The sequence below is a fragment of the Trachemys scripta genome, chromosome 17, assembly GCF_013100865.1.
Source record: "Trachemys scripta elegans isolate TJP31775 chromosome 17, CAS_Tse_1.0, whole genome shotgun sequence".
NCBI lineage: Eukaryota > Metazoa > Chordata > Testudines > Emydidae > Trachemys > Trachemys scripta.
The window spans coordinates 23,914,206-23,926,578 of record NC_048314.1 but is presented as its reverse complement, the minus strand read 5'-3'; the positions used below and the strand labels follow the sequence as shown (position 1 = coordinate 23,926,578).

At 46.5% G+C, this 12,373-nt stretch overlaps 1 protein-coding gene across 2 annotated transcripts in view; it reads left to right on the top strand.

Annotated features, from left to right (window-relative positions):
* NR6A1 (nuclear receptor subfamily 6 group A member 1) overlaps nt 1–12,373 on the top strand; it is a 184,795-nt gene that overhangs the window by 136,489 nt on the left and 35,933 nt on the right. The gene's annotated exons all lie outside the window — the stretch shown is intronic.

Here is a 12,373-nt window from a genome sequence, read left to right as displayed (position 1 = left end):
ACATGTTGTTGGCAGACACTTAATACAAGTAGTTCAGGTGGGCCTTGTTCTAATGTAGCCAAAGATTCCCAAGTCCCTATGTTACAAATCATATCCTAGTAGATGTGGTCAATTTTGCTGTTTACTGCAAATAAAAACCAACTCCCCCCTTTTAAATTTCTTATGGTAGCTGCCTGTTTCCTTGATGGAAAATATAGATTTCTTAGTTTTCCAGGAGTGGGATTTGTTCCTTTTTTATTATAGCTGTGCAGTATATTTTTACTTACTTCATGATGAAGTAATGCAGTGAGTCTCAAACGCGGCCACCAGGGGCTTTTCTTGTAGTCACAGCCTCCTGGGCAGTGACTGGGAGAAGAAGGGGGCAAAGCAGTGGCTCCTCCCCCAGGGCCACCAGCAGGGATTGGGCCCTGCCCTCCTCTGGAGCCAGTGAGTTCCCCACCTTCTTGGGTGCAGTCTGGCTCTGGCTTTGGGCTTCAGCCCTGGAGTGGCAGGCAGCAGTCCCAGTTGTGAGGCTTCGGGCTCTGGCCCTGGACCTTGGCTATGGATGCCGGCCCTTGGCTCACCCCCCACCCCCGTATCATCCCTGGCCCCCCATCCATCCCCTGCGGCCCCCTCTGCCTCCCCACCTGCCTCCCCATTCAGGGCTTAATTTGTCTCCTGGATTGCTAGGGCTGAGTAGGTCTGTTGTGAAAATTGATATTTATATGTTTAATATCACTTTTCACAGCCTCCCAGCTAAGACGTCTGCTGTGAAAAGTGATATTAACAACATACAAATATTACTTCTTGCAACAGCAGACTTACTGCCTAGCAAGTTTTTTTTTTAAAAGCAACCGAAAAGCAAAAGAAACAAGACAACAATGTGCAAAGCATCTTATTTGTGTTTCTATTCGGTTTAGGTCCAGTAAAGAATAGAAACAATTGTACATTTGTATCATTGAGTTTGCAAAAAAAACCCTCTACATTAATAAATTACAATGATTTGGACATGTATATGTGCATATTTATCTGTTTTTTCTAAAATTTAAGTATTTTAGGAGAAATTGTCAGAGCGGCCACCAGCAAGAGTTGGTGGCCGCACTCTGAGGCCAGCAAAAAAATTTGTTTGAGACCCCTGAATAATGGCTGTCCTAGCTCTAATGCCTGCCTCTGTTTTTTTGGCAGGTTTAGTTGTGTTCTTTATAAAAATTGAACTACTCAAAATAAAAAAAAAATCTGCTAAAGAAACAGCCTCTTTTTAAAGCAATGTCTTAGACTATTTCATTCTTCTCTCTAGTTCGATAGCATTCCAAAGTTCTGTTTGTGCCTCCCCTCTTACTATTGAACGCTTAGAGCATTGCCACACTCCCCCTGTCCTTAGCTTACAGCCATATGAAGCACTTTCTCACAATTCTGTTGCATCTGATGAAAAGCTGTTGGTTTAGGAATGGTCAAGCAACTGAATTAGCGTATTCACCTCTTTCAGTGTGTTCTCTGACTTGGACAGTGTTTCCCGTTTGTAATCTGTGCTAAAAACTTTCAAAATCCTCTGTATTCTAAGAGTCCAGAGTGGTGTAAAACAAAGTTAGGTAGGTGGTCTCTTGAGGTACTGCCTTACAGTATAATACTGTGGTCTTGGTGACCAGGGATCAGTCCTGATCCATCGCCTGGTGCCTGGGGCCAGAAGAAGCGGGGGATGTGGAGTCAGGATCCCATGAAGAAGGGTGGTTGGTGTACTTCCTCTGTCTGCCTTAAGGTATGTCTTCACTACCCGCCGTATTGGTGAGTAGCAATCGATTTATCCGGGATCGATATATCGCATCTTGTTAAGACGCGATATATCGATCCCCGAACGCGCTCACCGTTGACTCCGGAACTCCACCAGAGCGAGCGGCAGTAGCGCAGTCAACGGGGGAGCCGCGGCCGTTGATCCCGCGCCCTGTGGACCCCAGATAATTCGATCCAAGATACTTCGATTTCAGCTACGCCATTCGTGTAGCTGAAGCTGCGTATCTTGGATCGATCCCCCCCTAGTGTAGACCAGCCCTTAGGCAGGGCTTGAAAAACTTGTTCAGTAACAACTCGTCCAAGGACCAAAACCATTAGCACAGAAGAAAAATCTCTGTGATTACCATGGCCCCAAAACCACATCTTGGTAATTTCAAGGCATTGACGTTTCTGTGTGGCTCGTTGGCAGATAAATAAAGTACAGTTCCGCATTTACAAAGTCCTCTCCCATTTGTTGTCTTCTCTGCCCTTCTTGCCTTGGCTATGCTTCCTTTCTTAGCATGCATCGTGCTGGATTGTTTCTCTGCATTGTTTGGAGTGCACGCCATTCCCTCCTGTCCTCCTCCTCCTGTTCTCTTCATCCCTTTACAGCCTTTCTTCCCCGCCCTTTTGTTCTGCCTCTTTCCCTATATTTTCTCTCTCCTTTATTCTCCCTTCTCTGCTCCACTTCTCACCCTTCCCCCACTTTTAGTTTATCCCCCACTCACTTTCTGCCATCCATCCTCATCCACTGTCTTAGCCAACCACCTGCATGAGCCCACCAGCACATGCACTCATATTCACCCACTTGCTGGGTCATGCTGGCTCCCCCTACCTTACGGCTCCAGCTGCTCTGATCCCATCTTGAAAGCAGTAATGGCTCCTGGGCGCCTCTGGTCCTGCTGAAATAGAATCTTGCTACCTAGGCCACTTTGCTTCTGTTCTCTCTTCTCCCCCCCGTCCCCCCCCCCCCCGACACAACTTAAAGGAGCAACAGCCCTAAGGTTACTCCATTTCCCGGCTTGCTGTCTTCTCTCAGAGGAAGGGGGCAGTAGCCTCTGCTCCCTGGCTTCACCTTCCAACTTGACTGGGGGAGAGGGGAAGGTGGCACCAAGGCCATTCTGTTTCCCCTTCCCCTCCTGAGAAAAACAGTAACACCTTGGCTGCCCTAGGATCCTGGTTCCCACCACTGTTAACTATCTCTACTTAAACTGAAGCTCTTTGGGGCAGGCCCTGCCTCTTTGTTCTGTTTTTGTACAGCACCTAGTCCAGTGGGGTCCTAGTTCATGACTAGGGCTCTTAGGTGCTACCACAATATAAATAAATACTGCTCAATACCTTAATCTGATTTTAAATCAGTACGTATATATGACAGTTAAAAAAAATACATTAAAAGAATGTTAAGGTTGCAAAGTCATGCATTGGAGTTGAGAAATGCCAGAAATAAGTTTGCTCCTGCAACCTTGATTAGCACCTTTGTGCATATGCAATATGATCTTCCCCACCGTTATCTAGGAAATATGTGGCAGAGCCAGGAATGGAACTCTGGACCTAGGTCCAAGTCCAGTGTTTTTAAAGAGAAGAGAAAGTCCTTCTGCACCTGAGTTCCTCTGCCTCACTCACGGTCTATCTCGTAGAACAATTTGATCACTTTAATGAAGACTATATCATAAATAGGCTATTTTTTTATAATTTCAATGGATAATATTGATTTTTTTTTATTTATTTAAATTTTCATACTTGAAGAATTAAGGGAGGGCATCAAACAATAACTATTTAATAACAGTAGATGTTGAGATTCAAAAAGTTAAAGCAGAAATTGGATATTTTGACATGTGATGTTGACAAAGTAAATATTCTTAAATCAAACTCTTAAATTCTGAAGCAGTATTTTTCTTACCTTGCCCACGTGTAAATTTCAGCAAAAGCTTTGCTGTGCAACTGACACACAAGAATCCAAATGAACATTATACAAATGATAAGGTTAAGACACAAAGAAAAAAATCCAGTCAATTGCCCACGTGTAAATTTCAGTTATTGTCAATAGAAATATTTTTCCTTAGTTTGTCTCTGTATAGTGAAATCGACGTTTACCAATATTTAGTAACGGGTGTGGGGGGGGTCTCTGGAGGGGGCAGTCAGGGAGCAGGGGGGGTTGGATGAGTCGGGAGTTCTGGGGGGGCTGTCAGGAGGCAGGGGTGTGGAGAGGGGTTGGGGCGGGCAGGTAGGGAGCGGGGGGTTTGTATGGGTTGGGAGTTCTGGGGGTCCTGTCAGGGGGTGGATAGGCGTGGGAGTCCCAGGGGTCTGTCTGGGGGTGGGGGTATGGATAAGGGTCGGGGCAGTCAGGGGACAGGTAGGGGGTAAGGTGCTAGGGGGGTAGTCAGGGGACAAGGAGCAGGGGGGGTTGGGGGTTCTGAGGGGGAAAGTCAGGGAGCGGGAAGTAGGAGGGAGTGGATGGGGGCGGGTCTAGGACGGGGCTCCCTGGGTGCACACCCTAATGAAATGGGCTGCGCACGCCTATGAGTTGGATGTGATCCCTATTGGGGAAGGGTGGGGGCGAGCCGCTGCACTGGAGGGAAGGCTAGGGAGAGCAACTCAGGCCTGCCAGCCCCAGGTACGAGAGTGTGGCAGGGGGGCTAGAACCAGCCCTGCATGTGGTGTGGGAGGCCACTGAGGGGAGGGGGTCTCTGGGAGGATGGCAGGGGGTCTCGGACTGGCCCTGCATGCTGGAGGGAGAGGGGGGGACCTCGGGCCAGCCTAGGGCAGGAGGGCTAGGGCTGACCCTGTGCGCAGGTGAGAGAGTGGGGACTCTGGCTGGCCCGCACTGGCAGGGGTGGGGAGACCTCAGGCCGGCACAAGCGGGAGGCAGTGAGGACTTTGGCCCCGCACAGGAGCGCAGGGGGTCTTGGGTTGACCCATTTGGTGTCCCATTTTCCCGTTGGGAAAATATGGTCATCCTAGTGAATGGAATGTTCACAGGCGTTGGCAGAGAGTCTAACAAAATCTACTGAGCATCTGCAAATCACAGCTTTCAGAGGCTTATATCTTGGTCAAAATTGGGGTGGATTTTCATGGGGAGGACAAAAGACATTTCTCTGACTCAAGGACTATCCTCCTAACAAATTTAAAGTTCCTCTTTCAAACCCTGGGGGAGATAGAGCTCTTCAAAGAAACTGTTGGAAAAACTAGAGCTCTGGCAGAACAACTTATTTTTCACTAGCATTGTACTCGGAAACAGCTGAGCCATTTTGGTTGAAATAAAAAGAAAATCAGCTTAAGGCAGGGGTCAAGCATGGAAAATTTCAGTCCGAACAGTTCGTTTGGTTAAATGAATAAGCAACTGAGAACTGGCTTATAATAGAGTTTTAGGCAATCTTAACTGTAGGCATCACTACTATCTCTGCTAATAGTTTATGGCCATTGGTCTAACCTTTTCAGTGTGGCAGACTCCTATTTGTCCACAAATGCCCAAGCCGCCAGCCCCCTCTCCGCTATCTCACCAGTTGGAGTTGAGGGCCCCAGTCCCTCCCGAAATACTCCCAATTTCTAGGTATTCTCCAGGTGGAAATTACTCTGAATACCATGTGCTGGATCTCAATCCCACTGTACACATTAACTATTAGTTATTCTATTAGTAACACTTCAAAAGGTGTCAAGGGGTGACTTGATTAGTCTGTAAGTGCCTACAGGGTGAACAAATATATAGTAATGGGCTCTTCAATCTAACAGAGAAAGGTCTAACTCAATCCAATGTCTGGAATCTGAAGCTAGACAAATTCAGACAGGAAATAAGTCATAAATCTTTAACAGTGAACGTAATTAACCATTGTAACAATTTACCCAGAGTAATGGTGGATTCTCCATCACTGACGATTTTAAAATCAAGATGAGATGTTTTTCTAAAAGATCTCCCATGGGAATGATTTGGGGCAGGTCTCCGACCTGTGTTATTCTGGAAGTCAGACTAGATGATCACAGTGGTCCCTTCTGGCCTTGGGATCTATGGTGGAATAGAAGCCAAATCAAACAAGCAGCTTTTAACTTGATCCTTCAGATCTGACCCTGATATCGTAGCGCTGTATATTCTAAATAAAAAGAATCCAATTCCCCAGCTGAGGAGCATGGGATATAGTCAGTACATGTGGAACACACAAAGGCCATTGGAAGATGGAAGGAGAGGAGTGAGCTAATGCCAATGAAATGAGAGAGGATGGAATCTTGCAAAGATCAAACTCATAAACTAACCTGAGCCAGTTGCACTCCCAAGTGTGTGCTGAAAAGCCCAGCTGCTGAATTCTGTGCCTACTGGAGATGCTGAATTACAACAGCTGGAAGCTGGATTAATGAGGGATTTACAGGACCCAAATTGGGATAGATTGCAAATGATTCCCCCCCTCCCCCGGTAGCATACTCAGGACTGGCTGTGACAAATACGGCTTCAGCAGTTATGGGGTTAGACTGTGGGAGCAGTGGTTAGAGTTCAGCAATGTTTAATACTCATTGACCACACTTTTCTCCCATGATTTCAGCAAAGGGGCCATCAAACAGTCTCAGTTGGACACCCAGAAATGTAAGTAGTTCAAAAGGCAGGACAAACATCCATCTTACATTTGTTTTTCCATTCACTAATTAAAATTAAGTGAGGGGGTTTACAGGCAAAGATCCTCTTGTAATATGTAAACACTTAAAGGAAAGCAGAAAGACTTTGGGACTAAGATAATTTATTGGAACGAAGCAGCAGCAAGAGAATGAATAGACACTGCTGGGACTTTTTGTAAAAACAAAAACAGAATGAAATGCATGTGTGTGTGGCCTCTGTTCCTTAGTGATCAACATTTGGCTCAGGAAGAACTGGCAGTATCCACCTTCTGAGGATCAAAAATATAACGGGCGATTGCTTTGGATGCTGATAGAATCTGTGTATAAGTGAGCTCCGATGCCTGGTCTCCTGTGCACAGTGCTAAGCTGATTATCAAGACGAAACTAAACCCAGGCTGAGTTACAGTATGTTCCTGGTGGGAAACATTTTAAAATGTGTCCCCTGTTACCTTTCATTCTTGGAGCTGCCCTTCCTGAACTGGAGGTGTGGTCACAAAACATGCTTGTTTGCTGTTCTGTACAATGAAATGGCAAATCCTATTCCTTTATTCACTGTAAACACTATTTAGAAAACAAATTTCACTTGCACCTGTTTTCAATTCCAGTTGAGCCACCCCCATTTGAGTCTTTAATTTCAGGGCCTTAGCAACACAATTGAAGAGATGGGGACTTTTTATGTGAAAAGGCTCCTACTTACAGGAGACTATATTTCTCTAATTCAGTGGGGAAAAAGATTTGCTCTGAATATTTTACACTTGCTCAAACTGAAGGTTGGTGTGATTAAATTATAATTTGAAAACGGTAACAGTTTAAACATACTCCAGTTCAACTCTGTACTTCCTCTCTGAACATACTTGAATAACATCTGTTTTTTAAATTCAGTTTGTGTATAACAAGAAAAAATTGTATGGTTAAAAATCTGTTGTGTACATGATTTGCACGGGATGACAAGAGTTAAAGCATATTTGGCCCTGGTAGGGACCTTCTGCAGAAAAAGGCTTTACATACAAGTTGATGGAATTATTTTAAGTACAACCGACTTCTAATGTGAAGCAAGATTTAGGTCTAACTGTGTAGATACGAGATAATGAGAATACATCTAGGTTAACAAAGTCAGTTGCTTTAGCCATCATTTACTTTATTTTCCTTTCAGTTTGACATCTCTGTCTATGAAAATTACTACATGCCCACTGCGATCCTTCCTGAGCCATGCATCAGCCCTATTCTGTCTCAGTGGGAATATTACCGTCTTAAGACACCAAATTTAATATGACAGCTCCTATTGCTGGGAGTAGTACAATTTACATTTTTTTCATCCAAAAGGCTCTCATTAAGATTTGTAAAGGGAATTGACTGGATTTTTTTCTTTGTCTTATCCTTATCATCATTTGTATAATGTTCATTTGGATTCTTGTGTGTCAGTTGCACAGCAAAGCTTTTGCTGATACTCCTGGGGTAAAACAGAGAGACAACCCCATCTTTCTGGTGTCTCATACCTGCCTGAACAAAACACAAGCTATAACCATTCGTGTTTATATAGCAGAGAGATCAATGTGTATCTGTTGGCCAAATTTTCTCTGCTTTCGCTCTCTGATCATGTCAGTTGACTTAGAGCAAAGCTTTCCATGTGGAAGTCCAATTTGGCTTCTGCCAGCCACCTCCAACTCAGTCACACTGATTTATTTCTGCCATATGGAAACCTGAGCACTGAAGCAAGCCTGTCATGCTTACCAAGCTACCCACCCCACCCCAGGCATGGTTCTGCATACACTGGTTGCCCTGTGCACAGTAGTGCTGCCGTTTGCACTCAGTCTGTGCTGTATCGCTTTTCCGAGTGCTGTCCTCTCCTCTTACACTACTGTTGAACTAAGGGTAGTGCTGCTGCCCTCGTAGTGCTACTAGCACAGTACCTCAGAGGAGGAGCAATCTGTAGGAGAAGTAAAAGACACAGCATAGTATTTCAATTGATGTGCTAATGCTCCCCAGTGTCGTGCCTTGAGTCTGCATGAGAATCTGAAATCCATCATTGTCAGAATTAATCTGTTATAAACTTGTGTTTTCCTCCAAGCTTTGGACAGTTATTGGCATTTTCCTAATATGTGGCACACATTTACTGTTAATATCCGATATTGAGCAGAAAGTTTTCATTTAAACAAAGATAAAATTGGAAATAAAATATGGATCTTGGAGGTAATACAATATCCATGGACCACATTAGTAAGGAAATGTGTCACTCAAGCCTTTGATCTCAACTCTGTTCTTTATTAACTACAGTTAAAAGAAACACATGAAATGGGATCACGGGAAGCCATGAAGTCTCTCATTTTGACACTGAAGTATGGTGGTTTAAATTCTGCAGTAATGTTGAGTGTGGAATAAAGAAAAATTACATTTTTGTGACATGATTAGGGTATTATAAAGGAGGACAGTTATTGCAATGTAAAATAATCACTTTCCAGAATCCAAACTGCAATTTATTTTACAAGCCCTCGTGTAAGCGGGGGAATTGTCCCACTATTGTGGGGAACTTTCCTGGCTTATACATTAGCCTGGTGGAATTGGCTAGTGGAAGGGTCTGAGTCCCCATTCCCACTCTCTTTACCCAGAGGTCTGCCTGACCTTGAGGACTCCCCTTCCACTCTCCTGTGTGGCAGTGTCCTTGTAAACCCGACAAGGCTGGGCCCAGGATTCCTGGGGGGCTCGACACCTAATCTTGTTGTGGTCACTTAGAACAGGGGCTCGGATGTCCTCAGTCCAGGGTACTCTCTCCACTCTAGACGCTTCCCTGACCCACTGATCATTGCATATACACCTCTACCCCGATATAATGCGACCTGATATAACACAAATTCGTATATAACGCAGTAAAGCAGTGCTCTGGGGGGGCAGGGCTGCGCACTCCAGTGGATCAAAGCAAGTTTGTATAACGAGGTTTCACCTATAACGCGGTAAAACTTTTTTGGCTCCTGAGGACAGCATTATATTGGGGTAGAGGTGTAGTTCAAAGGCAATACAATTTATTAAACAGCAATCAATTGAAAAAATAAGGAAAAAAGGGTAAGGTTAAAGAAAACCAGTAATCCCACTCTGTGGGCATGGGGAAACCAAAACCAGACCTGTCTGGAGCATAGGGGAAGTTCAGTGTCTGTTCCTCACAGTGCTGCAGGCAGGACCGTCCCTAGGGTGGTGCGGGGCCCGAGACATTAGAAACTCGGGACCTAACTGCCAGGGGGTGCTCCCCTTGGCTCCACCCAGGCCCCGCCCTCCCTCCCTCCCCCCAAAGCCCCACACCACCTCGCCTCTTCCCTGCCCAGTTCCTCCACCTCCTCCAAGCGAGCTTGACCCTGACTCCTTGCCCCCAGCACTTCCTGATGCCGCGTAACAGCTGATCCACAGCAGGCGGTAGGGGCTGGGAGGGAGGGGGAGGCGCTGATCAGTGGGATCTGCTGGGGGAGTGGGAGGTTCTGGTAGGTGGGCTCCTTCTTGCCCCCCCCGCCCACCTTGCATGCCGTTTGTCTCCCTACCCCACTCCCCTTCCCACCTCCCCTCCCCTGCCCTCCCCGCCCGCAGGGCCCCCCCGAACGCGTGGGGCCCGGGGCGGTCGCCCCAATTCACCGTACCCAAGGGTCGGCTCTGGCTGCAGGGACCCTGCAGGTCAAACATCCTCAGGCTCTAAGTGGCAGGGCCCTTCCCCCCAGCATCAGCTCCTCCGTTGGGGTTATGATTAAGGCCCTACCAAATTCACGGCCATGAAAACCACATCACAGACTGAAATCTGGTCTCCCCCCGTGAAACCTGGTCTTTTGTGTGCTTTTCCCTATACAATACAGATTTCATGGGGGGAGACCAGCATTTCTCAATTTGGGGGTCCTGACCCAAAAGGGAGTTGCAGGGGTCATCAAAAAGTTATTTTAGGAGTGTCGCGGTATTGATACCCTTACTTCTGCACTGACTTCAGAGCTGGGTAGCTGAAGAGCAGTGGCTGTTGGCCGGGTGCCCAGCTCTGAAGGTAGCACCCATCAGCAGCAGCGCAGAAGTAAAGGTGGCAATACCATACCATGACGTCCTTACTGCTGTGCTCCAGCCTTCAGTGCTGGGCAGCCGGAGAGTGACGGGCCCAGCTCTGCAGGCGGCAGCACAGAAGTAAGGGTGGCGGTGGCAATACCATACCAGGCCGTCCTTACTGCTGTGCCGCCGCTGCTGGCACCGGCTCTGCTAAGAGCTGGACTCCCAACCAGCAGCCGCTGCTCTCTAGCTGCCCAGCTCTGAAGGCAGCGCCACTGCCAGCAGCAGCACAGAAGTAAGGGTAGCAGTACCACGACCCCCCTACAATAACCTTGCGACCCCCCCCCCCACTCCTCTTTGGGTCAGGACCCCTACAATTATAACACTGACATTTCAGATTTAAATAGCTGAAATCATGAAATTTAGAATTTTAAAAATCCTATGACCATGAAATTGACCAAAATGGACCGTGAATTTGGTAGGGCCCTAGTTATGATCCCTCTCCAGGTCCGGCCTGCAAGACCTCTTGGCTGGCAGCTCCTCCCGGCACTGGGCCGGCCCTCTGCCAGGGTCCCCCTTGTGCTTCCCAGCTGCTCACTGCATCTGGCTCTGGACTGCTCCAGCTCCACTGCGCTTCAGCACTGCTGTTTCTCAGCCTCCAGCTCAGCTCCCTGGACTGTTCCTCTGGTTCGCGCTGGCTCTGCTCTCCCCTTAGCTCAGCCCTTCTGGCCAGGCAGCTCCAGGCTCCCTCACTGGCCTGCCTGCCTTGTCAGTCAGGCTGCTGGCCTGAGTGTTGGCCTTTCCCCATTGGCCCTGGGGACTGTCAGACTCAGGGTCTTGATAGCTCATTGGCCCTTCCCCTTTCTTTTGGTACTGGGAGAGGGCCAACCAAAAAACACACTAAGTTTCAGTAAGGTGCCAGCCTTCCCCTTACATTTGTATAATTTTTTTGTTAAATTAACTTACTGGGCGAATGGGGCACTTCTGTGGGGGGTATTTTAAGGAATCTTAGACTTTGCTCTGTACTACTTCCTCCTTCTCACCACCAGATCATATTAGAATTCTTGGTCTTGATCTCCCCTGAAATAATCTAAAATTGAAATTGAAATGAAATGCTTTATTTGTTTATTATGGTTGCAAATGGGATTCCTGGAAAGTCGAGATTTAACATGTTACTGAAGATTTCAGGCCTGGGAGTGGAAGGAGAAACCCCAGTATTAGCTGGTAATGAATCACTTCTCGTAATCCGTTATTCTGTTGCCCCTTGGAAACTGAAACTGATGAGAAGCCTAGCTCTTGGATTATTGTGCTCTGGGTGGAGATAATATTAGTACAGTTAAGAAACCTTCACTACTCATTTCAACTCCTTCCTTTGCGTTACTTGAGAAAGAGGCCAGCATCTCTCTCTGCTATGGTATTATCATGGTGCTGGATTCTGATGATGTAAATGTGATGCAATCTCTTGGCCACTTTTTAAGTCACTTATTTATTAGTGGGTAGCAGATGGCAGGGTTAGGGGAAATAACCGAGTGTCTGTAAGTGGTATATGGAAGGGGGAGTGCAAAAGAGCAGGTAGTGTGTCTTTGTCCTATTTCTCGCTTGTAGTGTGGTTTTGTTTGTTTTTTGTTTGATTTGATTTTTTTTCAAGAAGCAGGTTTGGCACTCCCCTCTCAGATCCTTGTGTGATGCTTAAGTCTGCAGTGGAAGACTGTCAGTTCCTTACAGGAGACACCATGTTTTATAGATCTAATCTTGCCACACCTTTCTTAGGGGCGATAATGTTACAGAATAATGCTGCGGCTACCCAAGGACAATCTGTTGCTTGGATTTCAAACCATTAGATGCTCATCCTTTCTTGTTAAAGGTCTTCAGTATCAACACACTTCTGCTAAAATCTTCTTAAATATTTAATTTGAAATTAGGCCATTTCTGAGATTGAGCTGGGATGTCTTTCCCATGCACATTTCAGCCATAGTCTGTAGCATCTCACTGGTGCTAAGGGCTGCCTTCGTGCTGTCAGGAG